Here is a 14,328-nt window from a genome sequence, read left to right on the forward strand (position 1 = left end):
CATCTTTTCAAATATGCTTTCTTTACACTATTTAATGAATATGTTCTGGGGGAATTACATCATCACACCGAGCATCTTTATTGCTCCCTTTTCCTTTCAATATTAAAAGGGGCCTGCTCCTTTATATTCTAGTTGCAAGAACTAGCTTTATTGTTATAGCTCATAACAAAGAAAGAGGATGACATAGCCACAGATTGAACCTAAGAAGGAGGCTCAGGGGAGACAGTGATGCATTTGTGTAAGTCTATATTTAACTTTGTCATTCCATGGCCTCATTGTTTGAATGCTTAGTCTATAGAGAGTGGTACTCTTTGAGAAAACATAGAAGGACTAGAAGGTATGACTTTGTTGGAGAAAGTCCAACCTTCATGGGAGGTTCGTTTTGAAATTTTAAAAGCCTATGCTAGCCCAGTTTTCTCTCTCTCTCTCTCTCTCTCTCTCTCTCTCTCTCTCTCTCTCTCCCTGCAGATAGAGGTCTCAGTTACTGCTCCAATTCCATATATGTGGCACTGTTTCATGATGATAATAGATTAAGACTCTGAAACTGAAAGTCAGCCTCAGTGAAATGTTTTCCTATATAAGAGTTGCTGTGATTTTGGTGTCTCTTGACAGCAAAAGAATAGTAAGACAGATACATATAAATATTCTACAGAGTGCTATATTTTATCATTTTTTTTGTTTATATTTTTAGTGCTCAAATATTGCCAACCAAGCTGGTTAATACCAGGTTGAGATCATTTAATGAATGAGGAAGTAACAGAGTTCTGTGGCATAGCTTAGCCCTCTTATTTATGATCTTCTACATTATTGTTTTGATTTATTTTTACAAAAAAAAATTATTGATCTAAGAATTTGGTATATATTTGTATGGAAAACAATGGGGTTGCTTTTGTCTCAAAATAGACTATCTCCTCTCTAGTAATAAAGCAAAGGCATATTGTGAAGGACTTTACTAGTTATAGGTGAATTCTAGGTTAGTTTGTAATCATCATTTCTAAAAACATTGAGAAATAAATTCTACAAGTATGAGTTCGACTTTCATCACCCATGTCTGAAGCCTTACATGTTTTTTATATGGATGTTGGAAATCTGAAACATTAAAAGATTTTCACCTCAACAGAGATATAAATGAACAATGTAAATGATGTTGCCTGCCAGCCAAACACGTCTTGAGGTGTGTGCAAAGAAATACTATAGATTTTTAAGAATACTTAACTTAGCAAGCATGAAACTGCTCCCTGCGGTGTGCCGGCACTATTCATGTCTGTTCTTGTTTGATGGATATGAACATCTTCCATGAAAAACACAAACATCCTGGGCCACATGGAGTGATCATTAACGAGAGTAATGATTTTATCCTCCTCTCTGTGAGATTTATTGTCACTTCTCTCATGAAAGGTTAGTTTCAGGTTAGAACTTGATCCCTTCTCTGTGTTCTTTTCAATAGTACTGACCTGCATCTTGAAGGTGAAAATCTGGGAGTGCCTTTTGTGAATAGATTTGGCATCAACAGTAATCAGAAGGATTGTTTTGTTTGTCTTTTAAGGTGGTGCACTGGGTAGAGGAAAAAAAGAAACACAACTGTGTGCAAAATAATATCTGTTTTATTAACTTTACATCCTCTTAGATAATAAACTAAAGACTAAAATACATAGCACATTTACATTCTTTCTGAGAATTCCAAGGTAAAGAGAAATATGTATGGTTCTTTGAAGGAGAATGGCCCCTAAAGGCTCATAGATTTGAATGGTCAGACTCCATTTAGTGGAAGTTAGAGAAAGATTTGAAGGTGTGGCTTTGCTGAAGGGAGAGTGTGACAGCAGGGGTTTCAAAAGCCCATGTCATTCTCAGTGAGCTCTCTTTATATCCTACTTGCACATACGGATGTAATCTCTCAGTTACTGCTTCAGCACTATGCCTGTTTGCTTGCTGCCATGTTCCTCACCATGACTGTCACAAACTTACTCTCTGAAACTGTAAGTCCCCAATAAACTCTTTCTTCATGCTGTTTCATCACCATAACAATAGAAAAGTAAGTAAGACAATACGTTTCAATCCCCCTTTAACATACAGGATTCAAAATGTAAGTTTTCTTTTATACTATACTGATAACATAAAGGTGGTGAGAACTGACATATTGATAGAATAGAAGTAAATCTGGTATAAAGGAGTGTTTAACTCTTTTTTAAAAATAGATTTTTGTTGAGCTATAGTTTTCTTTACCTCCCCCCCTTTCTCTCCTGTCTCCTTCAACTCTTTCCCTTGGTCCCCATGCTCCCAATTTACTCAGGAGATCTTGTATTTTTCTACTATCCACATAGATTAGATCCATGTATGTCTCTCTTAGGGTCCTTATTGTTGTTTAGGTTCTCTGGAATTGTGATTTGTAGGCTGATTTTCTTCACTTTATGTTTAAAAACCACTTATGACTAAATACATATGATAATTGTATTTCTGGGTCTGGATTACCTCACTCAAAATGATGTCTTCTAGCTCCATCCATTTGCCTGCAAATTTCAAGTTGTTATTATTTTTTTCTGCTATGTAGTACTTCATTGTGTAAATGTACCACAAGTTCCTCATCCATTCTTTGGTCAAGGGGCATTTAGGTTGTTTCCAGGTTCTGGCTATGACAAACAATTCTGCTAGGAACATAGCTGAGCACATGTCCTTGTGGTATTATTGAGCATCCTTTGGATATATACCCAAAAGTGGTATTACTGGGTCTTGAAGAAGGTTGTTTTCTAATTTTCTGAGAAATCTCCATACTGATATCCAAAGGGGCTGTACTAGCTTGTCTCCCACCAACAATGCAGGAGTATACCCTTTATACCCCAACCTCTCCAGCATAAGCTGTCATCAGTGTTTTTGAGATTGGCCATTCTTACAAGTGTAAAATGGAATCTCAGAGTTGTTTTGATTGCATTTCTCTGATAACTAAGGATGTTGAGCACTTCCTTCAGTGTCTTTCAACCATTTTATGTTTAGAGTTCTCTGTTTAGGTCTGCACTCCATTTTTTAAATTGGACTGTATGTTCTTTTGGTGACCAATCTCTTGAGTTCTTTGTATATTTTGGAGATCAAACCTCTTTCTGAAGATCTTTTCCCATTCTGTAGGCTGTTGTTTTGTCTTGTTGACCATGTCGTTTACTTTACAGAAGCTTTTCAGTTTCAGGAGGTTTCATTTATTAATTGATTCTCCCAGTGTATGTGCTACTGGGGTTATATTTAGGAAATGGTCTCCTGTGCCAATGTGTTCAAATATACTTCCCACCTTCTGTTCTATGAGGTTCAGTGGAACTGGATTTATGTAGAGGTCTTTGATCTATTTAGACTTGAGTTTTGTGCATGGTGATAGATATGGATCTATTTTCATTCTGCCACATGTTGATATCCAGTTATGCCAGCACCATTTGTTAAATAGGCTTTCTCTTTTCCATTTTAAATTTTTTTCTTCTTTGTCAAAAATCAGGTGTTCATAGGTTTGTGGATTAATATATAGGTCTTCGATTAGGTTCTATTGGTCATCTTGTTTGCTTTTATGCCAATACCAGGCTGTTTTCTACTACTGTAGCTCTGTAGTAGATTTTGAAGTCAGGGATTGTGATGCCTCCAGAAGTTCTTTTATTGAACCAGATTGTTTTGACTATACTGGGTTTTTTACTTTTCCATATGAAGTTGAGTACCGTTCTTTTGAGGTCTGTGAAAAAAATTTGCTGGAATTTTGATGGGCATAGCATTAAATCTGTTAATTGCTTCTGGCAAGATTGCCATTTTTACTATGTTAATTCTACCTCCCCAAGAGCATGGGAGATCTTTCTACTTTCTGGTGTATTCTTCCTTCTTCAAAGATTTAAAGTTCTTGTCATACTGGTCTTCCAATTGTTTGGTTAGTTACTCCAAGACGTTTTATGCTATTTGTGGCTATTATGAAAGGTGATGTTTCTCTGATTTCTTTCTCAGTCCTTTTATTATTTGTGTAAAGGAGGGCTATTAAGTTTTTTTTTGAGTTAATGTTTTATCATGTTACATTACTGAAAGTGTTTATGAGTTGTAGAAGTGGTATAACAACAGAGGTTATACTATGTGGTAGTACTAGATCACAGCTCCCCCTACTGACCAAAAGCATCCTATGCATGGCAGGCCACATCCCTCAACATGTTTTCTAGGAAGGGAGGCCTTACTTTGCAGATCTATAGTTAAAGAACACACATCTCGACATACAAATAACTATACAGTACCCATCTGAATCTTCATTCCTGTCCCACTCCTATAACCGCAACAATATCTAAGGAAATAATGTGTTCAAAGGTATCCTTGCATTGCTCATAGGAAAAGTTCAATTTTCTATGCACACATTTTCTATGCTGTTTTACTGTATTTTAATTTCACCAAAGCATGATTAACCACTGTTTTGTTATATGTAATTTTACTATGTTAAAGTTAAAGCCTTTCTTTTTTGTTTAAACAGAAAAATGGGAAATGATGTGGGAGTGATTTCTTATTAATAAAGAAACTGCCTAAACCCATTTGATAGGCCAACCCTTAGGTAGGCGGAGTAAACAGAACAGAATGCAGGGAGAAAGAAGCTGAGTCAGGGAGTCACCATGATTCTCCCACTCCAGACAGACGCAGGTTAAGATCATTCCTGGTAAGCCAGCTCGTGGGCTACACAGATTATAAGAAATGGGCTAGTCCAGGTGCGAGAGTTAGCCGAGAAAAGGCTAGATATAATGGGCCAAGCGGTGTTTAAATGAATACAGTTTGTTTGTTGCTATTTGGGGGCATAAGCTAGAGCTAGCCATGTGGGCAGCCGGGTGCTGGGGACACAGCCCCGCCGCTCCTACTACTACACATGATGTTTCCTGAAATAACTAATGCCCATGAGAAGCTCCAATACAATTGTGCTTTTCAGTCACTTCTTTCAAATTCTTCATTTCTTGAGCTATTAAACTGTGAATTATCTATATTCTCTATGCCAACCACTGTGCCAAATGCTAGAGACACCGGAATAAATGAAGCAAGACCCCTGACTTCATAGAGGTAATAATCTAGTGGGTAGAAGGGGCATACTCACCTGAACTCATACTTCTCTGGAATATCTGGCATACAAAACATGTCCCATGATTCTCAATGAACCGTAATCATTTCCTCCATGATGTTTATATATGTGAACCTACTATCTTACTGTTGCTTAGATACAGTGTTTGTTCTACTCCCTTATAAGTCCAGGCCCCTCTCTTTGTAATTCCCACTGGTGTTGTCAAGTGAGTCCAAAAAAAAAGAAGAAGACACTATGAAAATAAGTTAGTGTTATATGGGAAAGGACATCCAGAGGTACTTATGAACTGTAAGTTGGAGCCAAATATGCCTACATGAAAGACTCCCTGCTATTTTTAAGATCATCCCATCACCCAAATATGAGGCATCATTTTCATGACATTCCTTATGCTGCCATTTACTGAGAATGATGGAGAGATACCAAACAATGTACAATTTACAGAATCCCTAGAGGCTTGGAAAGAGTACAAAAGATCATCAGAACAAAACAACTCTGTACTGACTCTGGTGTGGACTTACATTTGAGGAGACCTTCTGCTACACGCCAGTGGTTAAGCTATTCAGATGAGACTTTTGATGCCAACAGCTCACCTCCCCATACCAGACTGAAAAGCTTTTATTTACTAACTCAGAAACTGTCCATGAGACACTGGTTGCCATTTCCTTTGAAAGTATTGGTTATTGAAGCAAAGCAACTCAGCAGGAACAGGGTGTGAATAGGTGTGTGTGTGTGTGTGTGTGTGTGTGTGTGTGTGTGTGATCTCATGTCCCCTGCCACCCCGATTCACAGTAATACTGCAGTGGGAAATTGATGTCCCTACCAGTCACTCTCTAATAAGGGGTATGCTGAGATTTCGTGCTATGGAGTATGCTGTAGTGGCAAGTAACAGAGATCCAAGCTTAGCTTATGCTACTGTTTTGTTTATTTTCTTACAATAAAAATGTTTATAAATTTATTTCATGTCTAAGGGTGTTTCACACAGAGACAATGGCAAGGAATTACTTACTAAAGAGGGGAGTTTTCACAGTAAAAAAAACAGGAGTGAAATCTTTGAGCTTGACTTTCAGGTTATCATGTGATTCAGGGGTTTGTTTACAGGCCCATGTCATGGCTGAAGGTAAGCAGGTGTACAACTAAGCATGGTCCAGGCACTGGAACAGGACTAAGGACAGTGAGGGAATGAAGAACAGACAAACATAGTTGACAATATTATATTTGAAAAAGGCATTTAATACATCTAACCTATTGAATATTACAGCTTAGCAGAGCAGTAGTTCAATGGCTATTTCTTCTCATAGTCTTGTGACTCACTGGGACTTGAATCTCACTACTACTGCCCAAGAGACAGCATCATGCTACTGCATGTGGCTAACTCTAGAAGTGATGAAAATTCAAATCATGATTTATCCTGAATATATGTGATTTCATAACATTGTAAAATAAGTCAAGTTGTTAGAAATCAGACTAGTCTCTATGTGTGATGTATATCTCAGGCAGATGGACAGAATGTTCTATGAATAACTTCAATGTAACCCCAACTAAAACCATCTTCTACAAATATTTATCACTTAAGATACTTTAATCAAAATATTCTTTATTCTGTGATTAGCAACATACTTTACAAAGTGTACACTTACATTTTATATTTCTTTTATTTGTCCCATTGGTATATATTCATTGAACACAAGATTGGGTTATATAGTATATTTCATACAATCAAATAATGTACTTCAATCCCTCACATACTCATAGCCTCTTTTATCTTTCTTTCCTCCAAAACTGAGCTTTGTGTTCCCTTTCTACTTAAAGGTAATGTATACATATTTGATTTTACATAATTATATAAAGTATAGGACCCATAAATAAAAACATACATTATTTTAGTTACTTAATAAGGGTATCTCCTTTTGTATCCATTTTACCCCAACATTACCACTTTGGGTTTCTATTTACCAATGTCTCCACCAATATTTATTATTGTCTCCTCTTGATGATAGTCATTCTGACTGGGATTAAGTGCAAATCATTGAAATTCACCTTTCCCTGTTGGTAATGATTTGGAACATTTTCATTAGTATTTATTGAGCAGTGTGTTTCTTCTTTTGAGAACTTTCAGTTAATGTCATTAATTAATTGATAGACACCATCTTTTTGTTGTTTAATATTTTCAGTTCTTTCTCTAGTTTAGATATTGCTCCCTGTCAGATGCATAGCTGCCATAGATTTTCTCCCAATTTTTAGGTTATCTGTTCTGTGATAGTTTTCTGTGAAGAGACATTTTGATTTATGCGCTCTCTCTCTGTGTCTCTCTCTGTCTCTGTCTCTCTCTGTCTCTCTCTCTCTGTCTCTCTCTCTGTCTCTCTGTCTGTCTCTCTCTCTCTCTCTCTCTCTCTCTCTCTCTCTCTCTCTCTCTCTCTGTCTCTCCTTGGGTCATTTCTTATGCTATTGGATTCTTATTTGGAAAGTCCTGCCTATGCCCATATCTTTAAGTATTTTTCTCACACTTCAGCTTTTAAATTAGGGCCTTTATCTAACTTGAACCAATTCTTGTGCAGGGTGACAGATTTGAATGTTTTCATTCTTCTATATATGGATATTCAGTTTTTATACACCATTTGTTGAATTAGTTTCCTTTTTCAGTCTGTTTTTCGAAAATTCTTTCAGAAGTTAGACTGCTATAGCTGTGAAATTTATATACTATCGCATTGGGCTGCAGGTCTTTTTTCTGTCATTACCATGTAATCCTTGTCACTTGGCTTCATGTAATATTTAAGATCAGGTATATAATTAAGTATCTACTTTCCTGGAGGGGCCTTTCACATCAGACATTTAATAAAGAAAATTTCCAGCAGGTATACCTATAGGCCAATTTAAGGTGGCATTTTCTTAATTAAGATTTTATCTTCCCAGATACATCTCAGTTTGTGTCATTAAAAAAATCAGCTAGTCCACACATCCACCATATTCACCAAACTTCTTATTAACAAACTTCTATTTCTTCAGGAATCTTGATCCCTTTATTTTTTCAGGGGAAAATGCATCTATAATCAACAACATACTGAAAATGTGTTCAAAAGTCATTGAGACGCAATCCCTTGCACCTGTCCTTTCCAACTTGGGGCCAGCAGAATGGCACGGCAAAGAAGGTGGCGAGAAGAAGGGCCATTCTATCATCAGCAAGGTGGTGACCCAAGAATACACCATCAACATTCATAAGCACAACCATGGTGTGGGCTTCAAGTAGCATGCCTCTAGAGCACAAAAAGAAATCCTGAAACTTGCTATGAAGTGTAGGAGAAGGCCACTTGTTCTTCCAGCCACCTGGCTAGCTTAGCCCCAAAAACCACACAGAAACTGTATTAATTAAATCACTAGCTTATTGACTAACTCTTACATCTTAATTTAACCCCTTTCTTTTAATCTGTGCATCACCACGAGGTTGTGGCCTACCAGCAAAGTTTCAGCACATCTATCTCTGGTGGTGGATCATGGCATCTCCATGTCTTCTCCCTGACTCCGCCTTTCTTTCTCCCAGCATTCATTCCAGTCCTCCCCTGCCTACCTAAGTTCTGCCCTATCAACAGGCCAAGGCAGTTTCTTTTCTTTTTTTGATTTTCGAGATACACTTTCTCTATAGTTTTGGTTCCTGTCCTGGAACTAGCTCTTGTAGACCAGGCTGGCCTCAAACTCACGGAGATCTGCCTGCCTCTGTCTCCTGAGGTCAGGGATTAAAGGCGTGTGCCACCACCACCTGGCCCAAGGAAGTTTCTTTATTCATTAATGGTAATCACAGCATACAGAGGGGACTCCCACATCAATGAAGGAGATGGGGACTCCAGATGTAAGGATTGATACCAAGCTGAATAAAGCCTTCTGGGCCAAAGGAATAAGGAATTCCATACTGTATCTGGGTACGTTTGTCCAGAAAACATAATGAGGATGAGACCTCACCAAACAAGCTCTAAATATTACCACATTCAAGAATCTACAGACAGTCATTGTGAGTGAGAACTAACCTGTTGAATTCAAATAAAGGTGGAGACTGTCAAAAAAAAAAAAAAGAACTCATTGACTTCTGATAATTGGTGTTTATGTTACAGGGATAAATGAACATCACTAGTTGACAAATATATGATGATTGTTATTATTCTAATTCTGATTAATAAAGATAGGTTTGTCATTTAAAATACATAGATCCTGAATTATAATCACTTTCGTACCAAGCTCAAAATATCATTTGGATTCAATATAGCAAAATGTTAGCTTATAATGGATATGAGGATAACAGAAATGTAAAAACATGATCAAAATGAGCTAACCAAGTGGTTCATGGATAGAGCAGTTACCTACTATAGTTACCTTTGTTAGCTATAAAAATAATTACTAAAAATCTCATTAACATGAACTATACTATCATTCTATGCAACGAAAATGGACAGTGATGCAGCAAATGTCCTGTGACATTGAAATATTTCTTAAAATAATATTGTATAGTTTTGAGTAAAATAATATTTTAGGAAGTGAGATAAAGCCTAATGCTAAATCTGGAATTCATTTTGCTTCATGATACTTGCTGTAAACTGAGGTCTAAGGAACAAATACAAAAAGTCTTGAAATTGTTATAGATGATCATTCCAATATCAAAAGAATTTTTTTTACGTGAAACCAAATGAGTCTGTTATAGGGTCTCAAGAATTTAAGTATAACATGTGAATAAAAACTCACTGATACAGATGAGATGCCACAGGGATCGAGGTGCTGTGTCCTACTGCTCTGCCCAGGGGATCTGGGATCCAACCAACCACGTGAGAAAGCTACAGAGGAGTTCCAGATGGGCAATTTTTCTTTTTCAATGGTAGACATCAAGGAGGCCCTTGCCAGTTATGCTGGTTCCTGAACATCGCATTTCTCACTCTCCAGAGAAGAAGATCACCACCTCATACATTATATGAGAGCTACTCTAAAGGGATAGGGGTCTTACCTATTCCTTTATTTAGTCAGTGTTGACCAAATTCATGGGGGAATTCTCTTTAATAAACTGTTCTTTGATATTTGACTCAGTTCTCGACTATAGAAAACAAATAGTATTATCTCTGGAAAATATATCTGACTGTCATTTGAAATCTGTGTGCAGTGCTGCATAAAGTAAATTAAAAAGTTACTTTCTTGCTCAAAGAAGTACTGAGGTCTTTTAAAAGTTTTTAAATATAAAAGTAACATATCATTAGCTTTATCCTCAACCCATTTCCTAGGATATTTTTAGATTATTTTAGAATAATATTTCAAAAACATATGCCAGAATTTGTTTGGTATCTTATAATTGTCTTTTTAAATAGGCAAGCTTTAATGTTGATTTTAGCATATGGTATCACAATATTGTTGGCTCTTCTCTCTAGATTAAATGACAAACCATTGTTAGTCTCAAACTTAAACTAAACCTTGATTTTTCTTTCAGGTTATTAACACAGAAGTAATGGTTATAAATAAAACAAACTTTATCCAAATTAGAGAGAGCTATTAAAGAGAATTCACAAAGTAAAAATGAACCAAGGTGATTGCATTGTTCTCAAAAAAGCATTTATTAAAACTTTAGTAAGCATAACCACTTATGAAACTGTCTGTCTGAACATCTGGTGATAAGGACACGAGAAACAATGTTTTTTAGCTATTTGTTTTTGTTTTCCTTTGTTTCCTCAAGCATGGTACTGGCCAAATGATTCACCCATCAAAATATCCCAGAGCAGCGAACCTGGGAGTCCCTGCTAAACAGCATAGTGATGTTCAAATTTTTTCATCAAAGAGTGGCTTTTCCCTGTGAATAAAATGTTATTCTTAGAACCCTAAATATGGACCATATTGGATCAAAGAGAATGATGAAAATGAGAGCAACCTTCTCGATCCTATGCTAGTGTAACCAGAGCTCAGGATGAGATAAATGCTTAGAAACCTTGTGAAGACCAAGTATCCTGAACTGCTCTCCAAACTCTTGCATGATCTTTTTATACAGTTCAGGAGACTATCTGCCATCACCCACAGTTACTTAGCTTGAGGCTGCTGAAGCAGGTACCTGAGCTCCCTGCCTACTCCTTTTCCGCTGCATCTGTCATTCCTCCTCTTTAGCATAGACAGGTAGCTGACATCCGGAGAGCCCATTTACATTTACAAATGCAAATGTCATTTATGGAAAGGAAAAGAACTTAGATATATAGTGTCCTCATTTTGATACTCCTTGATTTACATACCATCAAATCCATTTTAAACACAAACCATTGTAACTCAAACTTTAATGAGCATTACCTGCCCATGTCATAGAACTGTAGACTGTGTAGTTCTATGCTTTTTTCGACCAGGAGCTGTGGTTCTCCCACTGTCCAGCATTGGTTGAGAACAGCACGCCATATAAGGCCACCCAGGAAAAAGATCAGAATTCAGTCTTTAAGTATGACATTTTATAATTGAATTCATACTGATTTTGCATCATTGTAAAGTAAATCAGAAGAAAACTGAAGCATCATAAATTGGGGTTCTCTCTGGGCAGTAATGTATTCACAAGAAAGGATGATGAGCAGCATGGCAAAGCTTTTGACACTCTCTTTTTTTTTTTTTTTTGTACTCTTCATCGCAATCAAGGCTATGCTTTCTGTCTTTAGCACAGTTGATGAGCACATTGAATTAATCATATGTTTAATTTCTGTGTGGGCTCCCTGTTCCAAATCTCTCATTGGCCTTTAATTAAAGCAGCTAATTATCTTTCAAATCCTAGAGGCAAAAAAAAAGGTTGATGGATTATTATCTTCAGTCTTAAAAGATCATTGGAAACAAATGCTGTAATTATGTCGGCCACTATTGACTCTATACATGAAGTGTTTATAAAATATAGTTATTATGAATATCTTCATCAACACTGAAATGTCATGATTTCATTTTTATATACATGCCATTTTTCTTCTTTCTTTCTTTACTCTAAAGTTGGCCATGGTAAATGTCAAGATAATGGTGTTTTACTTTTTTTCCCCTTAGAGTTAGCATAATGACTTCAATTACCTAAGTACAGTGTAATGAGGTCTAAAGTCTAGATATTTAAGAAGTTTGAACTTGGATGACATCCTAGGTCAAAATGACTTTTATTTGGAAATCTTCAATAATAAGTATGTCTTAAAATAAAGCCATTGAATTATTTATTAAAACAAAATTTATTCATTTGGATTGTCAAAAACTACCCACTTTGGAAATTAGGTAATAATGAAAGGTTTTATCACACCTTAAAACTTTATTATTTTATGCAAAAGTAAATTAATATTTTAAAAATAGTTGGTTACATTGAGATGTAAATATTATAATAAAATATTTATAGAAATAACAATTATGTTATAAGGCTAGAGAAAGAACTTTGCTGTTGATAGTACATATGGCTGAGTTTCACTCCCAGCTTCCATGTTCAGTGGCTCATATGCACCTGTAATTCCAGCTGAAGGGGAGCCAGGAGCCAACACTTTTGGCCTTCATGGGACCTTCACTTACACACACACACACACACACCAGACTGACAAACACAATTAAAACTTTGCAAGTTTTTAAAAACTGTTTTCTGACAGTGAATAACTCAAACTGCCTGAGTAAGCTGTAAAAAGTCAGCTGTAAAAAGCCTGGCATCTGTACAACACAGATTTTCACATACACCCTCATGGTTCCAGAGACTTTCTTGGATTTATCTAAAAATTGCAACACTATTTAAGTGATTTATAGATAGAAAATAAAATCCATGTTGTGGACATGTTAGAAAATAAAATTTATGTTGTGGGCATGTTGAGATGAGATAGTAAAACTATATCCTGAAATCTCAACAGATTATAGGATCCCATAATGAACTCAAATGACATTAAGTCCTATGACTCATGATTTGTAAACTCACCAAATGTCCCAGCCTGTTAGATATTTCCTGTATATAATGTGGAGAAATCAAACCGGTACTAGCCTGGAAACTTCTGTTGAAATAGGAGCGGTGGGCTGCGTCCCCGGCACCTGGCCGCCCGCCCAGCTAGCTTTACCTGAAATAATTACACGGAAACTGTATTCTTTTAACACTGCTTGGCCCATTCTCTCTAGGCTAATTCTCACATATTAATTTAGCCCATTTCTAATCATCTGTGTGTAGCACCCCAAGGTGAGCTTACCGGGAAGATTCTAGCCTACGTCCATCCTGGGTTGGAGCTTCATCGTGTCTGTCTGCCCAGGAGCCGGGAGCATGGCGTCTCTGTCTGAGGCGTCTTACCTCACTTCCTCTTCCTCCCAGCATTCTGTTCTGTTTACTCCACCCACCTATGTTCTAAGCTATGAGCCCAAGCAGTTTGTTTATTACTTTACCAATGAAATCAACAGATTGATATATGACACTCCCACATCAAACTTCATTTCTATTGGCGAGCATACAGAGTGCTGGAAAGTACTATGCATACTAATAGGAGAGATGAACAATCAATAGTGTTACCCAGTTGTGAGCCCTGAAAACTAGAGTAACATATGGTCGGGAAGACATGCCTACTGGTGTAACCTTGGCATGAATGTGGTGGGTGTACTCAACAACTTTTGAATTGGATTTAAAACTCTCCTCATAAAATAGATTTTTATGTCTGGCACTAACAGGCCTCCAAAACAATGGCTAGCTAACTCATAGGCCCCAAGCGAGAACCTGATATTATTCTGCCAACTGAATATAGTTATAAACTTCTCCCTACATTATTATCTTCATAGTTACATATTAGGGCATCTCTCATCATTCAGGGAAGTTTCTTTGTCATGGTAGTTGACTGATAACAGAGACCCACACGAGTCAATGTGTAGAGAATAAGAGACCGTAGATTGCTCAGCTCCAGATGGGACATCTACATCACACCCTCTCTCCCCAATGGTTAAGGATCCAAGGAGCAGAAAGACTGTAGGAAGCAGAGCGGGTAGACATCTGTAATGAAATAATTGGTGGCCATGACATCCCAGCTGCACATATGCACTCACAGCACAGGGAACTGCATCCACAATGCACAAGACTTAGACAGTATCAGTCTGTCCCAAATCCCAGCACAATGCGGGGGGGGGGGAGCTCACAAAGCCCCATCCTAATCTTAGGAGCTTTTGGGGAAGGAGCATCAGTTTCCTTCAGGGATGTGGTTCCTAAAAGGCTACTCATGCTCTAGTAGATCTTCCGACTTCATGCACATACAGCAGTGTCTTAGAGGGGATTAAAAAACAACAACAATGAAAGGGGGGAG

General features: G+C 37.2%; 1 pseudogene; it reads left to right on the forward strand.

Annotated features, from left to right (window-relative positions):
- The first annotated feature begins 6,169 nt into the window (after positions 1-6,169).
- On the forward strand, positions 6,170-9,077 carry LOC142851402 (large ribosomal subunit protein eL31-like; annotated as a pseudogene).
- Positions 9,078-14,328: the final 5,251 nt, after the last annotated feature.

This window comes from Microtus pennsylvanicus, chromosome 5, assembly GCF_037038515.1.
Source record: "Microtus pennsylvanicus isolate mMicPen1 chromosome 5, mMicPen1.hap1, whole genome shotgun sequence".
NCBI lineage: Eukaryota > Metazoa > Chordata > Mammalia > Rodentia > Cricetidae > Microtus > Microtus pennsylvanicus.